The sequence below is a fragment of the Hyla sarda genome, unplaced genomic scaffold (genome assembly GCF_029499605.1).
Source record: "Hyla sarda isolate aHylSar1 unplaced genomic scaffold, aHylSar1.hap1 scaffold_71, whole genome shotgun sequence".
NCBI classification, from domain to species: Eukaryota; Metazoa; Chordata; class Amphibia; order Anura; family Hylidae; genus Hyla; species Hyla sarda.
In genome coordinates this window covers 148482-171439 of record NW_026610729.1, presented here as the reverse complement: position 1 = coordinate 171439, position 22958 = coordinate 148482, and the positions used below count along the sequence as shown (strand labels likewise).

General features: G+C 46.3%; 1 long non-coding RNA gene across 1 annotated transcript; it reads right to left on the bottom strand.

The window, feature by feature from the left end:
* Nucleotides 1-22958, bottom strand: LOC130344239 (uncharacterized). Its single transcript, XR_008883214.1, has 3 exons — nucleotides 22824-22958; nucleotides 10144-10228; nucleotides 1-309 (listed from the first exon to the last, which is right to left on the bottom strand). It is a non-coding gene; the product is annotated as an uncharacterized LOC130344239 (long non-coding RNA).

Genomic DNA, 22958 nt, shown 5'->3' with positions numbered 1-22958 from the left:
TCATGTCTGTCTAAAGTACAATCAGCTCACACAGTTCACTAAAGTATCAGGTTTTAGCTGCCCAGAAGGAGTGGTCGGAGAGAGACAAACATAAAAAGAGATACCGAGAGAATTGGCTGTATTTTGTAGCTAGTTTTATATCTCACTCAGTGCTTGATTCACAGCTTATGTTGCTCTGTACTGCTCTATAATGTCCTCCTTGCTTCTGCTCCTTCTAGGGGTGTGCTACAATGACAAAGATGGTCAGGATTTCCACTTCTGTGTATGCAGTATATAGGACACTTCCTAGAAGATAGTTTTCATCCACTCCTGCAAAAATGTGACCATAAAAAATGTGACCAGATATAGTCTTATTCATCATGCATAGACACAGGCTTTTCTCGAAAACTTACCTGAACATACAAGTCTAGGTTTATGCAGGGGATTTGGAGCTATCTAACTGCACCAAATATTCAATTTAATTATTATGTGTTAAAGATTGACATTTAGTCATCTTTACTATATTGTACAGAACACTGATGGGTTTGTACCAAGATCAAAAGGGATACCCTGTAAACAGGGTAAAGAATAACTAGCGGATCATGGGGGTCCGACCTCTGGGGAGCCCCAGTGATAACCAGAATGGAGGTCAATTGTCTCTGAGTGTTACGCCGAGCGCTCCGGGTCCCCGTTCCTCCCCGGAGCGCTCGCCTCATCCTCGTTGCTGCAGCGCCCCGGTCAGATCTCCTGACCGGGTGCGCTGCGGTACCGCCTCCAGCCGGGATGCGATTCGCGATGCGGGTGGCGCCCGCTCGCGATGCGCACCCCGGCTCCCGTACCTGACTCGCTCTCCGTCGGTCCTGTCCCGGCGGGCGCGGCCCCGCTCCCTAGGGCGCGCGCGCGCCGGGTCTCTGCGATTTAAAGGGCCAGTGCACCAATGATGGTGCCTGGTCCAATCTTCCAATTACCTTGATTAGTTTCCACCTGTGCACTCCCTACTTATACCTCACTTCCCCTGCACTCCCTTGCCGGATCTTGTTGCCCTTGTACCTAGTGAAAGCGTTCCCTTGTTTGTTCCTAGCCCGTGTTCCAGACCTCCTGCCGTTGCCCCTGACTACGATCCTTGCTGCCTGCCCCGACCTTCTGCTACGTCCGACCTTGCCTTTGTCTACTCCCTTGTACCGCGCCTATCTTCAGCAGTCAGAGAGGTTGAGCCGTTGCTAGTGGATACGACCTGGTCACTACCGCCGCAGCAAGACCATCCCGCTTTGCGGCGGGCTCTGGTGAAAACCTGTAGTGACTTAGAACCGGTCCACTAGCACGGTCCTCGCCAATCCCTCTCTGGCACAGAGGATCCACCTCCTACCAGCCGGGATCGTGACAGTAGATCCGGCCATGGATTCCGCTGAGGTGCCGCTGTCAAGTCTTGCCGACATTTTCACGATGATCACCCAACAAAATCACCAGCTGGCATACTTGTCCTCCGTGAAACAGCAACTGAAGTCACAGTTACAGCAGCTGCTGTCACTGACACAGCAGCTGCAGCTGCAACAACCATCTCCTCCGCCGTCTCCTGCAACTCCTCCGCAGCGTCCGGCCATGGATTCCGCTGAGGTGCCGCTGTCAAGTCTTGCCGACATTTCCACGATGATCACCCAACAAAATCACCAGCTGGCATACTTGTCCACCGTGACACAGCAACTGAAGTCACAGTTACAGCAGCTGCAACTGCAACAACCATCTCCTCCGCCGGCTCCTGCAACTCCTCCGCAGCAACCGGCCGCTCCTAACCCCTGTTTGTCCCTGCCGGACAAATTTGATGTGGACTCTAGACTCTGCCGTGGTCTCCTTTCTGGAAAGGCCTTGTCTGGGGCCACACCACTCTGGGACCGCAATGATCCTGCCACAGCCACAGTCCAGTCCTTCTTCGCTGAGGTCCGTGGTGTCTTCGAGGAGCCTGCCCGAGCTTCTTCTGCCGAGACTGCCCTGCTGAACCTGGCCCAGGGTGTTTCTTCCGTTGGCGAGTACGCCATTCAGTTCCGTGCTCTTGCTTCCGAGTTGTCCTGGAATAGTGAGGCTCTCTGCGCGACCTTTAAAAAAGGCCTATCCAGCAACATTAAAGATGTTCTGGCCGCACGAGAGACTCCTGCTAACCTACATGAACTCATTCATCTTGCCACTCGCATTGACATGCGTTTTTCCGGATGGCGTCTGGAGCTCCACCTGGATATGGACTTTGTTCGCACGAGGCGTTTTTTCTCCCCGGCTCCTCTCTCCTCTGGTCCTCTGCAAACCGTTCCTGTGCCTCCCGCCGTGGAGGCTATGCAAGTTGACCGGTCTCGCTTGACACCTCAAGAGAGGACACGACGCCGCATGGAGAATCTTTGCCTGTACTATGCCGGTACCGAACACTTCCTGAAGGATTGTCCTATCCGTCCTCCCCGCCTGGAAAGACGTACGCTGACTCCGCACAAAGGTGACACAGTTCTTGATGTCAACTCTGCTTCTCCACGCCTTACTGTGCCTGTGCGGATATCTTCCTCTACCTTCTCCTTCTCTACTATGGCCTTCTTGGATTCCGGATCTGCAGGAAATTTTTTTTTGGCCTCTCTTATCAACAGGTTCAACATCCCTGTGACCAGTCTCGCCAGACCCCTCTACATCAATTGTGTTAACAATGAAAGTTTGGACTGTGCCGTGCGTTACCGCACGGAACCCCTCCTAATGTGCATCGGACCTCATCACGAAAGAATTGAGTTTTTGTTCCTCAGGTTCTTTGGACCCAAGAAGAGGGGGAGACCCAAGGGGGGGGGGGGTACTGTTACGCCGAGCGCTCCGGGTCCCCGTTCCTCCCCGGAGCGCTCGCCTCATCCTCGTTGCTGCAGCGCCCCGGTCAGATCTCCTGACCGGGTGCGCTGCGGTACCGCCTCCAGCCGGGATGCGATTCGCGATGCGGGTGGCGCCCGCTCGCGATGCGCACCCCGGCTCCCGTACCTGACTCGCTCTCCGTCGGTCCTGTCCCGGCGGGCGCGGCCCCGCTCCCTAGGGCGCGCGCGCGCCGGGTCTCTGCGATTTAAAGGGCCAGTGCACCAATGATGGTGCCTGGTCCAATCTTCCAATTACCTTGATTAGTTTCCACCTGTGCACTCCCTACTTATACCTCACTTCCCCTGCACTCCCTTGCCGGATCTTGTTGCCCTTGTGCCTAGTGAAAGCGTTCCCTTGTTTGTTCCTAGCCCGTGTTCCAGACCTCCTGCCGTTGCCCCTGACTACGATCCTTGCTGCCTGCCCCGACCTTCTGCTACGTCCGACCTTGCCTTTGTCTACTCCCTTGTACCGCGCCTATCTTCAGCAGTCAGAGAGGTTGAGCCGTTGCTAGTGGATACGACCTGGTCACTACCGCCGCAGCAAGACCATCCCGCTTTGCCTGTAGTGACTTAGAACCGGTCCACTAGCACGGTCCTCGCCAATCCCTCTCTGGCACAGAGGATCCACCTCCTACCAGCCGGGATCGTGACACTGAGTTATATCCTATCCACTAGAACCTAGGTCAATTGCCTCACACTTGAATGGATTTGTAGCACGCATACTTGGCCACCATTGCATACATTTTCTTTGGGGCTACCCAACATTTTCCAGCTGTTAACCTACCCCTTGACAAAGGCATTCCTGCCGAAACTCTGTGTTGGGGTGATGTTGCCCTGTTGTCCTCCTGCCTTGTTACTTTTGGTAATGGTTTGTAAATATAAATAAATATATGTGGTATCGCCGCGTGCGGAAATGTCCGAATTATAAAAATATATAATTAATTAAACCACACGGACAATGGCGTACGCGCAAAAAAATAGTCCAAAATAGTGTATTTTTGGTCATTTTTTACATAATGAAAAAATGAATAAAAAGCGACCAAAAAGTCCTATCAATACAAAAGTGATACCGCTAAAAACTTCAGATCACGGCGCAAAAAATTAGCTCTCATACCGCTCCATACGCAGAAAAATAAAAAAGTTATAGGGGTCAGAAGATGACAATACAATTTAAACGTATACATTTTCCTGCATGTAGTTAGGATTTTTTCCAGAAATATAAGTAGGGTATCATTTTAATTGTATGGACCTACGGATTAAAGGGAATGGTGTAATTTTTACCGGAAAATGTACTGCGCAGAAACGGAAGCCCCCAAAATTAAAAAAATTTGTTTTTTCTTCAATTTTGTCGCACAATGATTTTTTTTTCCGTTTCGTCGTAGATTTGAGGGTAAAATGACTGATGTCATTACAAAGCAGAATTGGTGGTGCAAAAAATAAGCCATCATATGGATTTTTAGGTGCAAAATTGAAAGAGTTATGATTTTTAAAGGTAAGGAGGAAAAAATGAAAGTGCAAAAACGGAAAAAACTCTGGTTAACTAGTTAACAGGATGACTTTTTTTTGGGGGTGGGGGGAATAACCTATTTAAGATATGAAATTTATTTTATTTTTTTTTAATATGCAAATAATGCTGTTTCTAAATTGTGAAAAGAAACATATAGAAAAATATCCAGGCATAAATATCCCTTTATGGCATTGTCGCCATTATTTATAAAAATTGGTTTAATTAGCGTCTTCAAAGCGGTCGAATAATAACGAGTCGTTCAGTTTAATGCCCTTTTGTAAGGAGTGATTTAGGATACAATTCCTTTTAACATACCTTTACTAAGGAACTAGACACCTCCCTTGACACTTTACATGATAAGGGTGACCTTTAAAAAAAATGTCCCAATAAATCTCCACATGTAACAGACAAATATGGTGAATAATTAAACAGAAGGCCAAGGATATGGTGAGAAGCATCCACTAAATCATTCTGCAGGGTTGTTCAAACAAGTTCCGTCATAGCAAGAATTTGCTTCTGCTATGTACTGGAAGTTTTATGATGGAGGCTTGTCAGTTCTTAGCAATCTTTAAGGAATCCCTTTAAAGTGAACGTTTCAGAGAGCTTTTTATTTGACTAATTATGACCAGTTTCTGATGCATATTCTTTCTTTCTAATCTGCTTTTATTGTCTCGTGGATTTTTAAAAATGTTCTTCTCTGTAAATGATCTTGGGGGCAGCCATCTTTCCTTTGTTGCTGCTCAGCAGTTCAGAGATATGCTTTACAGCAGCCATGTGGACCATAGGAATCAAATGTCTGTAGGTGACCCATTGACTACTAGACATGCTCAATGAGCTGTGCAGAGGTCACTCACTGGTGAGGGGGAGCTGTGTCTGTTACCTATTGTTACTAGTGGATCCTGGGTTATCTATATTGAGGCGTCAACTTTTGTGGTGATTAAGGGGTGACTATTGGGAAGTCATTGCGACTGATCAGAAAGTGTCAGACTTTTATAAGGCTCAGTGGTCAATGTGAAAACTGCAAGGTATTGAAAACATTTTAAAGGGTTTTTACAGAGTTTCAAAATATTGATTAGAGTCGGGATAATCCTGGATAAACTTGGAGAATTCTACTTAATATCAGGACTTATTGGCCGACAACTACCTGCATCCTACCATAGGAAGCTGCAGCTCAACTGTAGTAGTTAATATGACCTGTAAGGCTGGGTTCACATATGTCCGGCATCCGGCATAGGTGAACTCAGCCTAAATCTCGACGCAACTGATGCCACAACTGATGACAACTTGTCATCAGTTGTATGGCATGCGGCGTTCATTGTTTCTGGGCAACAGACAGGGAAACGCAGCAAGCTGCGTTCCCCTGTCCGGTGCCCTCCGGCATGTCCAACCATCCGGCGTCAAAATTGAGACGCTGGATGATTGTGAACTGTCCCATTCAAATGAATGGGATCAGTTCTAGCATCAGTTTCCCTCCGGTGCACGCCGGAGGGAAACTGTGCTGGACGACTGATATATGTGAACCCAGCCTAACTGCCTTAAGAACTATTTTGTTCTATGTGGAAAATTGTTATTGAGTGAAAGTATGTTTCATTCTATAAAAAAAACTGTGTTTTTTTAGGATCTTTTTACCAAGGGTCAATGATCATCACACATTTTAATGGCCAGTGAGTCAACCAGCTGAACTGATAGGGACAACACATTGGTCTATGTGGGCAGCAAGACCACTTCTTCCAGCACATACAAAAGTAGGAAGGAGCAATCTCTACGTCAATGATGCCCAACCTTATTGTCGTGGGGACAGTTCAAAAATTTTTGGTCACTTTCACAGAACACCTTCTATTCATACCTCAAAGGATCTTGGCGCAGGGTCAGGTAAAGTGGTCTAAAATGGTTTCCCAGTCCTATATTCTGGCCCCAATGTGGTTATTATCTTGTGAAATATCTTTGAACATGATTAAATAAATCCAAATCCAGGGTAAGAGTATGTTCACAGTAATAATTCGCAGAAAATTCCAGACAGATTTACGTGTGAATTCTCCTCAAGAATCTCCATGAAATCTACTGGAATCTGAGTCTCACTGATTTAAATGTGAAATATGTGTCCATGTACTTGACAGCCTATGTATGCATCATTGACACAACCTGCTGTGGCCTGTAGCCATCATAACCCCTTTAAATTAAACCTCTTGGCACCAATTTGTTGGTTTATAATGTCCACAGCTTTATTAACTTTTCACTTATGGTGAAATTAAATATATGTCTGCTGCAGCAAGCTTGGGGCAGGAAAAACCAAACCCAGTATAACATAAGTCTCTGCCTAAGAGATGGACCTGTGGGTAACATCTTTAAGTCTAACTCCCCAATGGGCTATATCTCTGGCCTTGGGGTCCTGCCCATAAACTGGAAAAAACAGATGTAGAAAATATCAGATAAGGTAAATATTATATATATATATATATATATATATATATATATATACATATATACATATATATATATATATTTTTTTTATTTATAATTTTTTTGTGAGTGAAGGGAGGGTGGTAAATTGATCCGGCAGCAAGTATATTGCACGGATGCAGGGGGCAACTGAGACCACGCCAGGGAAGCGGGGGGAGGATTTTGTCCTCAGGCTATGTGTGGGGAGCCTCACCCCCCCCCCCCCCCTTGAAATCGCCAATAGAAAAGGGGGATAACAAAATATTTTTTTTTTAACACACCCCTTTGAACCAAAATTGCCATGAAAATGTTAAATTATCCAGATGCTCAGGGCAGTCATGGCACCCATGGATCTCCATTCAGAGACCATAGGTGCATCTATTCTGCATCAAGGACTTACATGTCAATTCTTGATGAGGATTCACTGAAGAACTAGGTACTGCCCAGAATTTGCTTTGACACAGATTTTTGACCAGGAGTTTGACAAGGATTTCCTGTAGGAAAACTTACTTGTCCATTTCCAATGTGTGAACATACCTTCTAGGGACAGGTTTTTCATTCCAGATTGGAAAACAATGCCCTAGGGTCACTTCTGTCAGACAAGGAATGGTGTGAATAGATGAGCAAATACTGAGTCCTCCCGCTGTATGACTGGAGAAAGATGGAGTAGCATGAATAAATCTTAAAGGAGTACACCGCCCCTAGACATCTTATCCCCTATCCAAAGGATAGGGGATAAGATGTCTGATCGCAGGGGTCCCACCATTGGGGACCTCCGCGCTGTGGCACCCCAGACATCCGGTGCATGGAGTGGTGCAGGGGCAGAGGCTCGTGGCATCACGACCATGCCCCCTCAATGCAAATCTATGGGTGGGGGCGTGACAGCCTTCACGCCCCCTCCCATAGACTTGCATTGAGGTTGCATGGCCGTCACATCACGAGCGGGCGTGACCGTGATGCCTCAAGCCTCCGGTGCTGCACCCGAAGCTCTAAACGAACACTGGGTGCAGCGGGAGATCACAGAGGTCCCCAGTGGCAGGACCCCCGCGATAAAGAGAGTACCCCTTTAACCCCTTCAGGACACAGGTTGTACAGGTACGCCCTGACGTCCTGGTACTTAAGGACACAGGGCGTACTTGTATGCCAGTGGGAATTCCGGTCCCCGCCACTCGCCGGGCGGGGACCTGACCGGAATGCCTGTTGAAGTCCTTCAGCAGGCTCTTCGTGCAAACCCTAGGGGGGTCCTGAGACCCCCTTTCCATGTCGGTCCCCCCATGTCACCAATTCAGATTGGGGACCCGATTGACCTGGAAAAAAAAGCTGACAGGTGCCGTCCGAGATGGCACCTATCACCCTTTAGCAGCAGAAGTGAGGTGGCAGGGATCAGGGCCCCAGGAGCGGAGTCAGCGGCAGGCAGACAGGCCAGAGTGCAGCAGCAGGAGGTAAGGCTGGCCTCCTGCTGTTGCTTAGCAACAACTACCAGCATGCACAAAAGGGAATGCAGGGAGTTGTTGTTATGCAACAGCAAAAGGCACTACTACAACTCACAGCATGCCCTATGGTAGTTTGTACATTCTAAGGGTTGTAGTTATGCAACAACTGGAGGCACATTTTTTCTATGAACAAGTGTTCTTCAAGCAGTTGCATAACTACAACCCCCAGCATGCATGGACAGCCAAAAGGCATGCTGGGGATTGTAGTAGTGTGCCTCCAGCTGTTGCATAACTTCAAGTCCGAGCATGCCTTTCGGCCGTCAGTGCATACAGTTTTGCAACAGCTGAAGGAACACTGGTTGTGAAACACAGAGTTTGTTACCTAACTCAGTGTTTTGCAACCAGTGTGCCTCTACAACTACAAACTACAACTCTCAGCATGCACTGAAAGACAGACCGTACATGCTGGGAGTTGTAGTTTTGCAAAAGCTGGAGGCTCACTGGTTGTGCAACACTGAGTTAAGTAACAAACTCTCAGTGTTCTGCAACCAGTGTGCCTTCAGCTGTTCCATAACTACAACCCCCAGCATGCATGGACAGCCAAAGGGCATGTTGGGAGTTGTAGATTTGCAACAGCTGGAGGTTTGAGATGCAGCAAATTTTCCGCTGCAGCTCAAACTCCTAGCGGGAAATTCGCCGTGAACCCTCGCCCGTGTGAATGTACCCTAAAAACACTACACTACACCTACACAAAATTGAAAGTAAAACACTACATATACACATACCCCTACACAGTTACCCCCTCCATCCCCCGCCCCCCCACCAATAAAAATGAAAAGCGTCTTGTATGGCACTGTTACCAAAACAGAGCCTCCAGCTGTTGCAAAACAACTCCCAGTATTGCCGGACAGCCATTGACTGTCCAGGCATGCTGGAAGTTTGCAACAACTGGAGGCATCCTGTTTAGGAAACACTGCCTTGGCGTAATTTTGGTACCAGAGGCAATTGTAACGCTTGCATCCAAGTTCACCCCTTTGCAAATCCCTAATTTAGGCCTCAAATGCGCAGTGGCGTTGCTAGGGTTGGTGTCACTCGGTGCGGTAGAAAATGGTGTCACCCCCATACCTACCCCCTCCCCCCAGTAAGTTTTTAGCCTGTTGTGACAGACTCCACTGTTGTAGCCCATTGTGAGAAATTCCAGTATAATAATCAGATATACCAGTTGCCACAGAATAGGAAAGTATTAAAGAAGTTTTCACCATTTAAATATACAGCTCGCAGAATTACTTAAAGGGGTACTCCACTGGAAAACATTTTCTTTTATATCAACTGGTGCCAGAAAGTTAAACAGATTTTTAAATTACTTCTATTTAAAATCTTAATCCTTACAGTACTTATAAGCTGGTGTATGCTCCACAGGAAATTGTGTAGTTCTTTCCAGTCTGACCACAGTGCTATTTGCTGACACATCTGTCCATGTCAGGAACTGTCCAGAGCAGGATAGGTTTGCTATGGGGATTTGCTCCTACTATGGACAGTTCTTAACATGGACAGAGGTGTCAGCACAGAGCACTGTGGTCAGACAGAAAATAAATTAAAATAGAAAATAACTTCCTGTGAATTGCTTATACAGCAGCTAATAAGTACTGGAAGGATTAAGAATTTTAAATAGAAGTAATTTACAAATCTGTTTAACTTTGTATCACCAGTTGATTAAAAAAAATGTTTTCCAGTACAGTACCCCTTTGAGCAGTGGTGAGGTTATCCTGGGAGATGTAATTTCATTCACCATAACTGTAGAACTGACAAGCGACTACAGCTCTTATAGGACATAGTGAGGAGAATACACAATGATATCAGTGACTACAGGTGACGTCTTCTCCATAGTCTTCCCTTATCTAATTCAGATGGTACATACCGCCAGGACTTGTTCCAGCTAAAACTTCTCTCTGCAGAATGTGACACCCAGACGTCTCCTCACTATGTCAGCGCATTCTCATCCTCTATATGAAAACAAGTATTATTATAAACCTGTCAGACACTGTATCCTCTAAATATAATACTACTATACACTATACTCTTTGATTATAAACCTTCCATACACCATACCCACTGAATATAATACTACCACACACTGTACATTCTGAATATAATACCAACACACACTGTACACTCTGAATATAAATCTGCCACATACTGTACCCCTGAATATAATAACATCACACACTGTACCCTCTGAATATAATACTACCACCCACTGCGCCCTCTGAATATAATATCAACACAAACTGCGCCCTCTGAATATAACGTTGCCATACAGTGCACCCTCTGAATATAATACCACAACCGCAGTAGCACCCCTCAACGTCCATTAGCTGATGCTATTACCACGGGAGGGGGGTATTGGAGGTGTTGCTGGAGGATGATGAGGGTTCTACTGGCCATCCCCCCTGGCAGTATCACCCCCATCATCCATCGGCAGGATCATCCTCCTGGCAGGAGCACCGCCATCATCCACCATCAGGATCTGCTGATGGAGGTGCTACTGCTGGGGGGGGGGGGTGTTGCTGGTGGATGATGAGGGTGCCACTGCCAGGGGGGGAGCATTAGGTAGGCAGCAGTTCTCCCACTCAGGTAGGCAGCAGTTCCCCCACATTAGGTAGGTAGCAGTTTCCCCACATTAGGTAGCATATTTTCCCCACATTAGGCAGCATAGATTCCCCACATTTGGTACCAGTCCCCCCCCCATAGATAGGTACCAGTTACCCCACATTAGGTAGCAATTTCCCCACATTAGGTAGCGCAGATTCCCCACATTAGGTAGCAATTTCCCCACATTAGGTAGCACAGATTCCCCACATTAGGTAGCAGTTTCCCCACATTAGGTAGCATAGATTCCCCACATTCGGTAGCACAGATTCCCCACATTAGGTAGCATAGACTCCCCACATTTGGTAGCACAGATTCCCCACATTAGGTAGCAGTTTCCCCACATTAGGTAGCATAGACTCCCCACATTAGGTAGCATAGACTCCGCACATTTGGTAGTAGGTTCCCCACATTAGGCTGCAGGTTCCACCCCCCCCCCCCCTGTGGGGTATAAAGGCTCACTGTACCCCTTGTTATGTTCCTTGAGGGGTGTTGTTTCCCACCATAGGGGCTCTTGTTGTTCTGACACCATAGGGGCTTCCTAAATGTGACATTCCCTCCAAAAACCATTTCAGCTAAATTTGCTTTCAAAAAGCCAAATGTGGCTCCCTCTCTTCTGAGCATTGTAGTGCACATGCAGAGCACTTGACGACCACACATGTGGTATTTCCATACTCAGAAGAAATGGGGTTACAAATTTTGGGGGGCATTTTCTCCTATTACCCCTTGTAAAAATTGTAAATTTGGGGAAAAAACTCAATTTTAGTGAAAAAAAAAAATTTCATTTACACATCCCATTTTACCGAAAAGTCGTCAGACACCTGTGGGGTGTTAAGGCTCACTGTACCCCTTGTTACATGCCTTGAGGGGTGTAGTTTCAAAAATGTGATTTTTTTTTTTTTTGCTGTTATGGCACCATAGGGGCCTCCTAAATGCGACATGCCCCCCCAAAAACCATTTCAGCAAAATTCACCAAAATCCCATTGTCGCTCCTTCGCTTCTGTGCCCTCTAGTGCACCCACAGAGCACTTGACATACACATATGAGGTATTTCCTTACTCGAGAGAAATTGGGTTACACATTTTGGGGGGCTTTTTCTCCTTTTACCCCTTGTAAAAATTCAAAAACTGGGTCTACATGAACATGTTAGCGTAAAAAAATGGAGATTTTAAATTTTTCACCTCACTTTGCTGCTATTCCTGTGAAACACCTAAAGGGTTAACAAACTTTCTGAATGTCATTTTGTATACTTTGAGGGGTGCAGTTTTTATAATGTGGTCATTTATGGGGAATTTTTAATATGAAGGCCCCTCAAATCCACTTTAAAACTGAACTGGTCCCTGAAAAATTGAATTGACTGTCTTTTCTGCATGCCCTTATTATAGCCCATATTCATACATAAACAATTCTATCCAAGTCACTTATGTCATCAAATAAAGGGTTATTGTTCCTAGATGAAAAAGCTACAGCACTCGATATCACTGCAGAATATCTTCTACTATTTCAGGAAACCATGGGGGGTATTTATCAAAAGTGAAGTAGTGTTTTTACTCCATTGATTCATGTAGTGCACCTAATTTATCACATGGTCCAGGGCATGTAATAAATCTGGTGCTGATCACATTTCTCACATTAGTACTCCACTTTGTATGGTGTTTTTCTGCGACTTTTTGTACGACTTTTTAATCAATGTGACAATTATATGACTTTTTAAATAATGCTGTCCACAGTTAGTTCGTAAGTGTTTTTAATTTGGTAGTGATTAGCACCCGTTTTGGTGGGTTGCGCCAAAGTATGTGACTTTTTTTAAAAGTCACATTTTCATAAATCCCTGACCACTGCAAAAAATCAACCAAAAACATGTCTACCACAGCAACAAACCAAAACACAGGTAAATGAAAAGTTGCAGGAAAAGTCACAAAAAACACACTGCGACAAAATATTGAGACAAATTTACCTAAGAAAACCAGGGTAAAATGCTTCATAAATACCCCCCCCCCCCATGTTGGTACAGTATTAAAGTGTTACTTTTAACACTTGGCCAGTCACATACCCATTTCCTCTTATGATCAAGTCAAAGATTATGTGAAGATAAAAATATTAACTCCTTGTCTATAGGATATATGAACATGTTATATGCTCACACTTGATGGTGTACAGAAAACTAATATTTTTTAATAGTAATATACAGTTATTTTATTGCATTTACTACATTTTTTATGACTTTCGATGTCTACACTATGAAACTTAACATAGAAAAAAAACTCCATAAATATTCAAATCTGGGTGGCAGAGTGGCCCAGTGTTTGCATGGGTTTCTTCTCACAGCCCAAATTCATATTTTTTAAGTTTGTAATTTAGATTCCGATCCCCAATGTGGGCAAATAATGATGTGAGTGATGGTAACCTCTGTACAGTGTTGTGGAATATGTCAGTGCTATACAAATACTGTCAGGTCCATAAATATTGGGACATCAACACAATTCTAACATTTTTGGCTCTATACACCACCACAATGGATTTGAAATGAAATGAACAAGATCTGCTTTAACTCCAGACTATCAGCTTTAATTTTAGGGTATTTACATCCAAATCAGGTGAACTGTGTAGGAATTACAACAGTTTGCATATGTGCCTCCCACTTGCTAAGGGACTAAAAGTAATAAGACAATTGGCTTCTCAGTTGTTCCATATCCAGGTGTGTGTTATTACCAAATTATCCCAATTACAATGAGCAGATAAAAGGTCCAGAGTTCATTTCAAGTGTGCTATTTGCATTTGGAATCTGTTGCTGTCAACTCTCAAGATGAGATTCAAAGAGCTGTCACTATCAGTGAAGCAAGCCATCATTTGGCTGAAAAAACTAAACAAACCCATCAGAGAGATAGCCAAAACATTAGGTGTGGCCAAAACAACAGCTTGGAACATTCTTAAAAAGAAGGAACGCACAGGTGAGCTCAGCAACACCAAAAGACCCGGAAGAACAAGGAAAACAACTGTGGAGGATGACCAAAGAATTGTTTCTCTGGTAAAGAAAACCCCCTTCACAACAGTTGGCCAGATGAAGAAAACTATCCAGGAGGTAGGTGTATGTGTGTCAAAGTCAACAATTCAGAGAAGACTTCCCCAGAGTGAATACAGAGGGTTCACCACAAGATGTAAACCATTGGTGAGCCTCAAAAACAGGAAGGCCAGATTAGAGTTTGCCAAACAACATCTAAAAAAGCCTTCACAGTTCTGGAACAACATCCTATGGACAGATAAGACCAAGATCAACTTGTACCAGAGTGATGGGAAGAGAAGAGTAAGGAGAAGGAAAGGAACTGCTCATGATCCTAAGCACACCACCTCATCAAGCATGGTGAAGCATGGTGGTGGTAGTGTCATGGCATTGTGGGCGTGTATGGCTGCCAATGGAACTGCTTCTCTTGTATTTATTGATGATGTGACTGCTGACAAAAGCAAAAGGATGAATTCTAAAGCAATATTATCTACTAATATCTGTCACGATTCGGCTGGCAGGAGGTGGATCCTCTGTGCCAGAGAGGGATTGGCGTGGACCGTGCTAGTGGACCGGTTCTAAGTTACTACTGGTATTCACCAGAGCCCGCCGCAAAGCGGGATGGTCTTGCAGCGGCGGTAGTAACCAGGTCGTATCCACTAGCAACGGCTCAACCTCTCTGACTGCTGAAGATAGGCGCGGTACAAGGGAGTAGACAAGAGCAAGGTCGGACGTAGCAGAAGGTCGGGGCAGGCAGCAAGGATCGTAGTCAGGGGCAACGGCAGGAGGTCTGGAACACAGGCTAGGAACACACAAGGAAACGCTTTCACTGGCACAATGGCAACAAGATCCGGCGAGGGAGTGCAGGGGAAGTGAGGTATACATAGGGAGTGCACAGGTGAACACACTAATTAGAACAACTGCGCCAATCAGTGGCGCAGTGGCCCTTTAAATCGCAGAGACCCGGCGCGCGCGCGCCCTAGGGAGCGGGGCAGCGCGCGCCGGGACAGGACCGACGGAGAGCGAGTCAGGTACGGGAGCCGGGGTGCGCATCGCGAGCGGGCGCCACCCGCATCGCGAATCGCATCCCGGCTGGAGGCGGTATCGCAGCGCACCCGGTCAGTGGATCTGACCGGGGCGCTGCAGTAGCGAGGATGTTGCGAGCGCTCCGGGGAGGAGCGGGGACCCGGAGCGCTCGGCGTAACAGTACCCCCCCCCTTGGGTCTCCCCCTCTTCTTGGAGCCTGAGAACCTGAGGACCAGACTTTTGTCTAGGATGTTGTCCTCAGGTTCCCAGGATCTCTCTTCAGGACCACAGCCCTCCCAATCAACCCAAAAAATTTTTTTTCCTCTGACCGTCTTGGAGGCCAGTATCTCCTTCACGGAGAAGATGTCAGAAGAACCGGAAACAGGAGTGGGAGAAACAAGTTTGGGAGAGAAACGGTTGATGATGAGTGGTTTAAGAAGAGAGACATGAAAGGCATTAGGAATACGAAGAGAAGGAGGAAGAAGAAGTTTGTAAGAGACAGGATTAATTTGGCACAAGATTTTGAAAGGACCAAGATAGCGTGGTCCCAGTTTGTAGCTGGGGACACGGAAGCGGACATATTTAGCGGAGAGCCATACCTTGTCTCCGGGAGAAAAAATGGGGGGAGCTCTTCTTTTCTTATCGGCAAACTTTTTCATGCGAGATGAAGCCTGTAAAAGAGAATTTTGGGTCTCTTTCCATATGGTGGAAAGATCACGAGTCACTTCATCCACAGCGGGCAAACCAGAGGGCAAGGGAGTAGGGAGGGGGGGAAGAGGGTGACGGCCGTACACCACGAAAAATGGGGATTTAGAAGAAGATTCAGAGACTCTGAAGTTGTACGAGAATTCGGCCCATGGTAGAAGATCTGCCCAGTCATCCTGGCGGGAGGAAACAAAATGCCGTAAATAGTCACCCAGGACCTGGTTAATTCTTTCTACTTGCCCATTGGATTGAGGATGATAAGCAGAAGAGAAGTTTAATTTAATCGTGAGCTGTTTGCAGAGAGCCCTCCAGATTTTTGACACGAATTGGACGCCTCTATCCGAGACGATCTGCGTGGGCAAACCGTGAAGACGAAAAATGTGTACAAAAAATTGTTTTGCCAACTGAGGCGCTGAAGGAAGACCAGGAAGAGGAATAAAATGTGCCATCTTGGAAAATCGATCAACGACCACCCAAACAACAGTGTTGCCACGGGATGGGGGTAAGTCTGTAATAAAGTCCATACCAATCAGAGACCAAGGCTGTTCGGGGACAGGCAGAGGATGAAGGAGACCAGCAGGCTTCTGGCGAGGAGTCTTATCCCGGGCACAGACAGTACAGGCCCGTACAAAATCAACAACATCCGTCTCCAGAGTCGGCCACCAATAGAAACGAGAGATGAGTTGCAAGGACTTTTTGATGCCCGCATGGCCAGCGGGGTGGGAGGAGTGACCCCATTTGAGAATCCCGAGACGTTGGCGTGGAGAAACGAAGGTCTTCCCTGGAGGAGTTTGCCTGATGGAGGCTGGAGAAGTGGAGATCAGACAGTCCGGAGGAATGATGTGTTGCGGAGAGACCTCTACTTCCGGGGCATCCGAGGAACGAGAGAGAGCATCGGCCCTAATGTTCTTGTCGGCAGGGCGAAAATGAATTTCAAAGTTAAAACGGGCAAAGAACAAAGACCACCTGGCCTGGCGAGGATTCAGCCGTTGGGCAGACTGGAGATAGGAGAGATTCTTGTGATCGGTGTAAATGATAACTGGAAATTTTGATCCCTCCAGCAGATGCCTCCATTCCTCAAGTGCCAATTTAATGGCCAGTAGTTCTCGATCCCCGATGGAGTAGTTCCTCTCCGCCGGAGAGAAGGTCCTAGAAAAAAACCCACAAGTAACAGCATGCCCGGAAGAATTTTTTTGTAGAAGGACCGCTCCAGCTCCCACTGAGGAGGCATCAACCTCCAATAGGAAGGGTTTAGATGGGTCAGGTCTGGAGAGCACGGGAGCAGAAGAAAAGGCAGACTTGAGCCGTTTAAATGCGTCTTCCGCTTGAGGAGACCAGGACTTAGGATTGGCATTCTTCTTGGTTAAAGCCACGATAGGAGCCACAATAGTGGAAAAATGTGGAATAAATTGTCTGTAATAATTGGCGAACCCCAAAAAATGTTGGATAGCACGGAGTCCGGAGGGGCGTGGCCAATCTAAGACGGCAGAGAGTTTATCTGGGTCCATTTGTAGTCCCTGGCCAGAGACCAAGTATCCTAGGAAAGGAAGAGATTGACATTCAAACAGACATTTCTCCATTTTGGCATGAAGTTGATTGTCTCAAAGTCTCTGAAGAACCATGCGGACATGCTGGCGGTGTTCTTCTAAGTTGGTAGAAAAAATCAGAATATCGTCCAGATACACAACAACACAGGAATATAAGAGATCACGAAAAATTTCATTAACAAAGTCTTGGAAGACGGCAGGGGCGTTGCACAGGCCAAAGGGCATGACCAGATACTCAAAGTGTCCATCTCTAGTGTTAAATGCAGTTTTCCATTTGTCCCCCTCCCTGATGCGGATGAGATTATAAGCACCTCTTAAGTCCAGTTTGGTAAAGATGTGGGCACCTTGAAGGCGATCAAAGAGTTCTGAGATAAGAGGTAGGGGGTAGCGGTTCTTTACCGTGATTTTATTAAGTCCGCAGTAATCAATGCAAGGACATAGGGAGCCATCTTTTTTGGACACAAAGAAAAATCCAGCTCCGGCAGGAGAGGAGGATTTGCGGATAAACCCCTTTTTTAAATTTTCCTGGATGTATTCAGACATAGCAAGAGTCTCTGGGGCGGACAGAGGATAAATTCTGCCCCGGGGTGGAGTAGTGCCCGGGAGGAGGTCAATAGGACAGTCATAAGGCCTGTGAGGAGGTAAAGTCTCAGCTTGTTTTTTGCAAAATACGTCAGCATAGTCCATATAAGCCTTAGGGAGACCGGTTACAGGGGGAACCACAGGGTCACGACAGGGAGTACTGGGAACCGGTTTAAGACAGTCCTTGAAACAAGAAGTACCCCAGCTCTTGATCTCTCCTGTGGACCAATCAAGGGTTGGGGAATGGCGTTGAAGCCACGGTAGTCCAAGGAGAATTTCGGAAGTGCAATTGGAGAGGACCAAAAACTCAATTTTTTCGTGATGAGGTCCGATGCACATTAGGAGGGGCTCCGTGCGGTAACGTACGGTACAGTCCAATCTTTCATTGTTAACACAATTGATGTAGAGGGGTCTGGCGAGACTGGTCACCGGGATGTTGAACCTGTTGATGAGAGAGGCCAAAATAAAATTTCCTGCAGATCCGGAATCCAGGAAGGCCATAGTAGAGAAGGAGAAGGTAGAGGCAGATATCCGCACAGGCACAGTAAGGCGTGGAGAAGCAGAGTTGACATCAAGAACTGTCTCACCTTTGTGCGGAGTCAGCGTACGTCTTTCCAGGCGGGGAGGACGGATAGGACAATCCTTCAGGAAGTGTTCGGTACCGGCACAGTACAGGCAAAGATTCTCCATGCGGCGGCGTGTCCTCTCTTGAGGTGTCAAGCGAGACCGGTCAACTTGCATAGTCTCCACGGCGGGAGGCACAGGAACGGATTGCAGAGGACCAGAGGAGAGAGGAGCCGGGGAGAAAAAACGCCTCGTGCGAACAAAGTCCATATCCTGGCGGAGCTCCTGACGCCTTTCGGAAAAACGCATGTCAATGCGAGTGGCTAGATGAATGAGTTCATGCAGGTTAGCAGGAATTTCTCGTGCGGCCAGAACATCTTTAATGTTGCTGGATAGGCCTTTTTTAAAGGTCGCGCAGAGGGCCTCATTATTCCAGGATAATTCGGAAGCAAGAGTACGGAATTGGATGGCGTACTCGCCAACGGAAGAATTACCCTGGACCAGGTTCAGCAGGGCAGTCTCAGCAGAAGAGGCTCGGGCAGGTTCCTCAAAGACACTTCGAATTTCCGAGAAGAAGGAGTGTACAGAGGCAGTGACGGGGTCATTGTGGTCCCAGAGCGGTGTGGCCCATGACAGAGCTTTCCCAGACAGAAGGCTGACTACGAAAGCCACCTTAGACCTTTCAGTAGGAAACTGGTCCGACATCATCTCCAAGTGCAGGGAACATTGTGAAAGAAAGCCACGGCAAAACTTAGAGTCCCCATCAAATTTATCCGGCAAGGATAGTCGTAGGCCGGAAGCGGCCACTCGCTGCGGAGGAGGTGCAGGAGCTGGCGGAGGAGATGATTGCTGAAGCTGTGGTAGTAGCTGCTGTAGCATCACGGTCAGTTGAGACAGCTGGTGGCCTTGTTGCGCTATCTGTTGCGACTGCTGGGCGACCACCGTGGTGAGGTCGGCGACAACTGGCAGTGGAACTTCAGCGGGATCCATGGCCGGATCTACTGTCACAATTCGGCTGGCAGGAGGTGGATCCTCTGTGCCAGAGAGGGATTGGCGTGGACCGTGCTAGCGGACCGGTTCTAAGTTACTATTGGTATTCACCAGAGCCCGCCGCAAAGCGGGATGGTCTTGCAGCGGCGGTAGTAACCAGGTCGTATCCACTAGCAACGGCTCAACCTCTCTGACTGCTGAAGATAGGCGCGGTACAAGGGAGTAGACAAGAGCAAGGTCGGACGTAGCAGAAGGTCGGGGCAGGCAGCAAGGATCGTAGTCAGGGGCAACGGCAGGGGGTCTGGAACACAGGCTAGGAACACACAAGGAAACGCTTTCACTGGCACAATGGCAACAAGATCCGGCGAGGGAGTGCAGGGGAAGTGAGGTATACATAGGGAGTGCACAGGTGAACACACTAATTAGAACAACTGCGCCAATCAGTGGCGCAGTGGCCCTTTAAATCGCAGAGACCCGGCGCGCGCGCGCCCTAGGGAGCGGGGCCGCGCGCGCCGGGACAGGACCGACGGAGAGCGAGTCAGGTACGGGAGCCGGGGTGCGCATCGCGAGCGGGCGCCACCCGCATCGCAAATCGCATCCCGGCTGGAGGCGGTATCGCAGCGCACCCGGTCAGTGGATTTGACCGGGGCGCTGCAGTAGCGAGGATGTTGCGAGCGCTCCGGGGAGGAGCGGGGACCCGGAGCGATCGGCGTAACAATATCTAATCATATTCAGCAAAATGCTTCAGATCTCATTGGACAGCGCTTCACAGTGCAGATGGACAATGACCTAAAGCAAACTGCAAAAGCAACCAAAGAGTTTTTTAAGGGAAATAAGTGGAATGTTATGCAATGGCCAAGTCAATCACCGGACCTGAATCCGATTGAGCATGCATTTCACTTTCTGAAGACAAAACTGAAGGGAAAATGCCCCAAGAACAAGCAGGAACTGAAGACAGCTACAGTAGAGGCCTGGCAGAGCATCACCAGGGATGAAACCCAGCAATGTCTTCTGATGTCTATGCGTTCCAGACTTCAGGCTGTAATTGACTGCAAAGGATTTGCAACCAAGTAGTAAAAATTGAAAGTTTGATTTATGATTATTATTCTGTCCCATTACTTTTGGTCCCTTAACAAGTGGGAGGCACATATGCAAACTGTTGTAATTCCTACACCGTTCACCTGATTTGGATGTTAATAACCTCAAATTAAAGCTGAGAGTTTGGAGTTAAAGCACATCTTGTTTATTTCATTTCAAATCCATTGTGGTGGTGTATAGAGCCAACAATGTTAGAATTGTGTCCATGTCCCAATATTTATGGACCTGACTGTAAATAAAAATAAAAATAAATTAACAAAATCCATCTATGGGATCCTGTGGTTATTCTAGAATAAATTTGAATATATTCTGTGAGGAATCTTGTTCTAGTGCAAAAAATAAAATGCAGACCATCATCAGGTCCTACCCACACTCTTTAAAAGTAGCCGTGTACTATGAATTTAGATTGTCTGAATTTGCTGACTTTGATGTGTGTATGGGGAAACCTTACAGCTGCAGACATAAGATATTAGGGGAAACAAGGAATCTAGTGTCAAGAACCGACCGGGGGACAGGGAGAGTGGGCCCTAATCTGACCCTAAAACCGCTCTCCCTGCCTGCTTGCACATTCACCCTAAATGGTGGATGGACAACTGGGCGCCGGTCCCTTCCTGAACTAAAGTGCAGGGGCCTAATAAAAACACTTACTAATAAATAGTTGGGCACAAACCAGAAACATAACAGAAAACTACCAGACAACCAGATACAAGACAGGATACAAATACTAACAGGGCAGAAAATAAACAGGCGAACTGATACAGGAACATAGGGCACTGTTCACAAACAGGTACAAATACAAAGGACAAAGATCAGATAAACCAAACAGGATATAAATAGAAGACACTGTTCACACTGGAACACAGAACATACAAACTGGACTCCCCACTCCCCTATAGGAGTAGCCATTAATAATAAAGCCAAATAGGCTACTGGTAAGTGGACACACTCCACCGTGTGGACAAAATGCTGACCCAGTAGGAAATGGAAATATAATACATGAAACACTAGACTAGAACCGGATGAGTCTGAATAGACTCCAGAATAGCGAACAAGAATATAACATACAGAGCACAGGGTACAAGCTAGACTCAGACACAGCGTGAACACAGACAGAGCAGAATGAACAAACATAATCCTAAAACCGACTAATGTAACACAGACTAAAATACAAGGAGCATTCTATATAACCATGGCTAAAAACCCAGATAAAATGACAAGATAAATACAAGGTAAAGGCTCAAGCAGACATAATCAGAATATAGCACAAATAGACATAGTAGTATTGAACTCATTAACCAGCCCCAGAATGCAGAAAAACTCTGGTTAAATAACCACACCCGAGTTTTCATTTGTTCAGAGCATTAACTATCTCCTATCAAGGTAAAATAGCAAACTGCTCTGAACAAACTAGTATGTGAATACCCACCTAAACAGAAAAATACAAAAACAAATAAAGGGACATTACATCTAGCATGTTAAGTTACACTAGTTCTGATCCTTTGAACCCAGGCCAGTACTTGCCATATATATGCACGTTCAACATGTTTATAGGGGTGTTGATGACTTTAATGCAGTCGATTGACGAGGGCATTAAGGTCAACTAATCCCAGGGCATAGGCTTCTCTGTAAACCAGCCAGCACCCTTCTCTGTATGAACGAGGGATAATACAATGACTATATAATATTTTCATTTTGGGAGTTTCTGGCTTGGTTTTTCAAATCCCCAGTATTGTTCTAAGGCTTCTTAAGGGAGCCAATCATTTACTTTAAGGGATGCTACAGCTAAAAGGTGACACCAGAGAGCTACTGTGCATATACTTCTTTCCAGAATTCCCAGTGGAGCATGAATGAGCTATAAGTCTCCACACGCCTCTTTGGCACTATGCTGTAAGGAAAAATACCATTGTATTGGTCCCATGACATAGGCCTCTCTGTAAACCAGTCAGCACCGTGCACTGTGGGCAACAACTCCAAAATCGCTTTTTACAAGTTGGTCACTTTACCTTTCAAAAGAGTTTTCTGGCTTGGTCTGTGAAATCCCCAATCATGTTCTAAGGCTTCTTAATGAAGCCAAACATTGATTTGAAGTGACACTACTTACAAAGGGTAGCAGCAGGGAGCTACAGTGCTTGTCTACCTTCACCATACATAAAGAGACTGGAAACATGGACACAGATGATCTCCATAAAAATATATCTGCACCCTTCAGATTTTGTTTTTTAGAAATTCATGTACATGCTGCAAAAACAACCCCAGAAATGTCTGCATCCAAATCTGCCAAAGATACCCTAATGCAACACATTCTACACTTAGAATATTAAAGTATAAATTTACATTCTTCAACCCAAATAATTAATACAATAAGGTCAAGGAAAGACATAGAAATACATAGTAAAATTTTACGGCATCTCATATTTTGTATTGTAGTGAATTCACCTTCAAAGGCATCAGAAATGTAATCATCATTGTTGCAAATGTTAGATATCCTGCAACAAAGGCTCAAGTAGGTCAGAAAAGTAGTGAGGTATCTGAATACAATATACAATATCCCAGCACTTTGTGAGGAGTGAG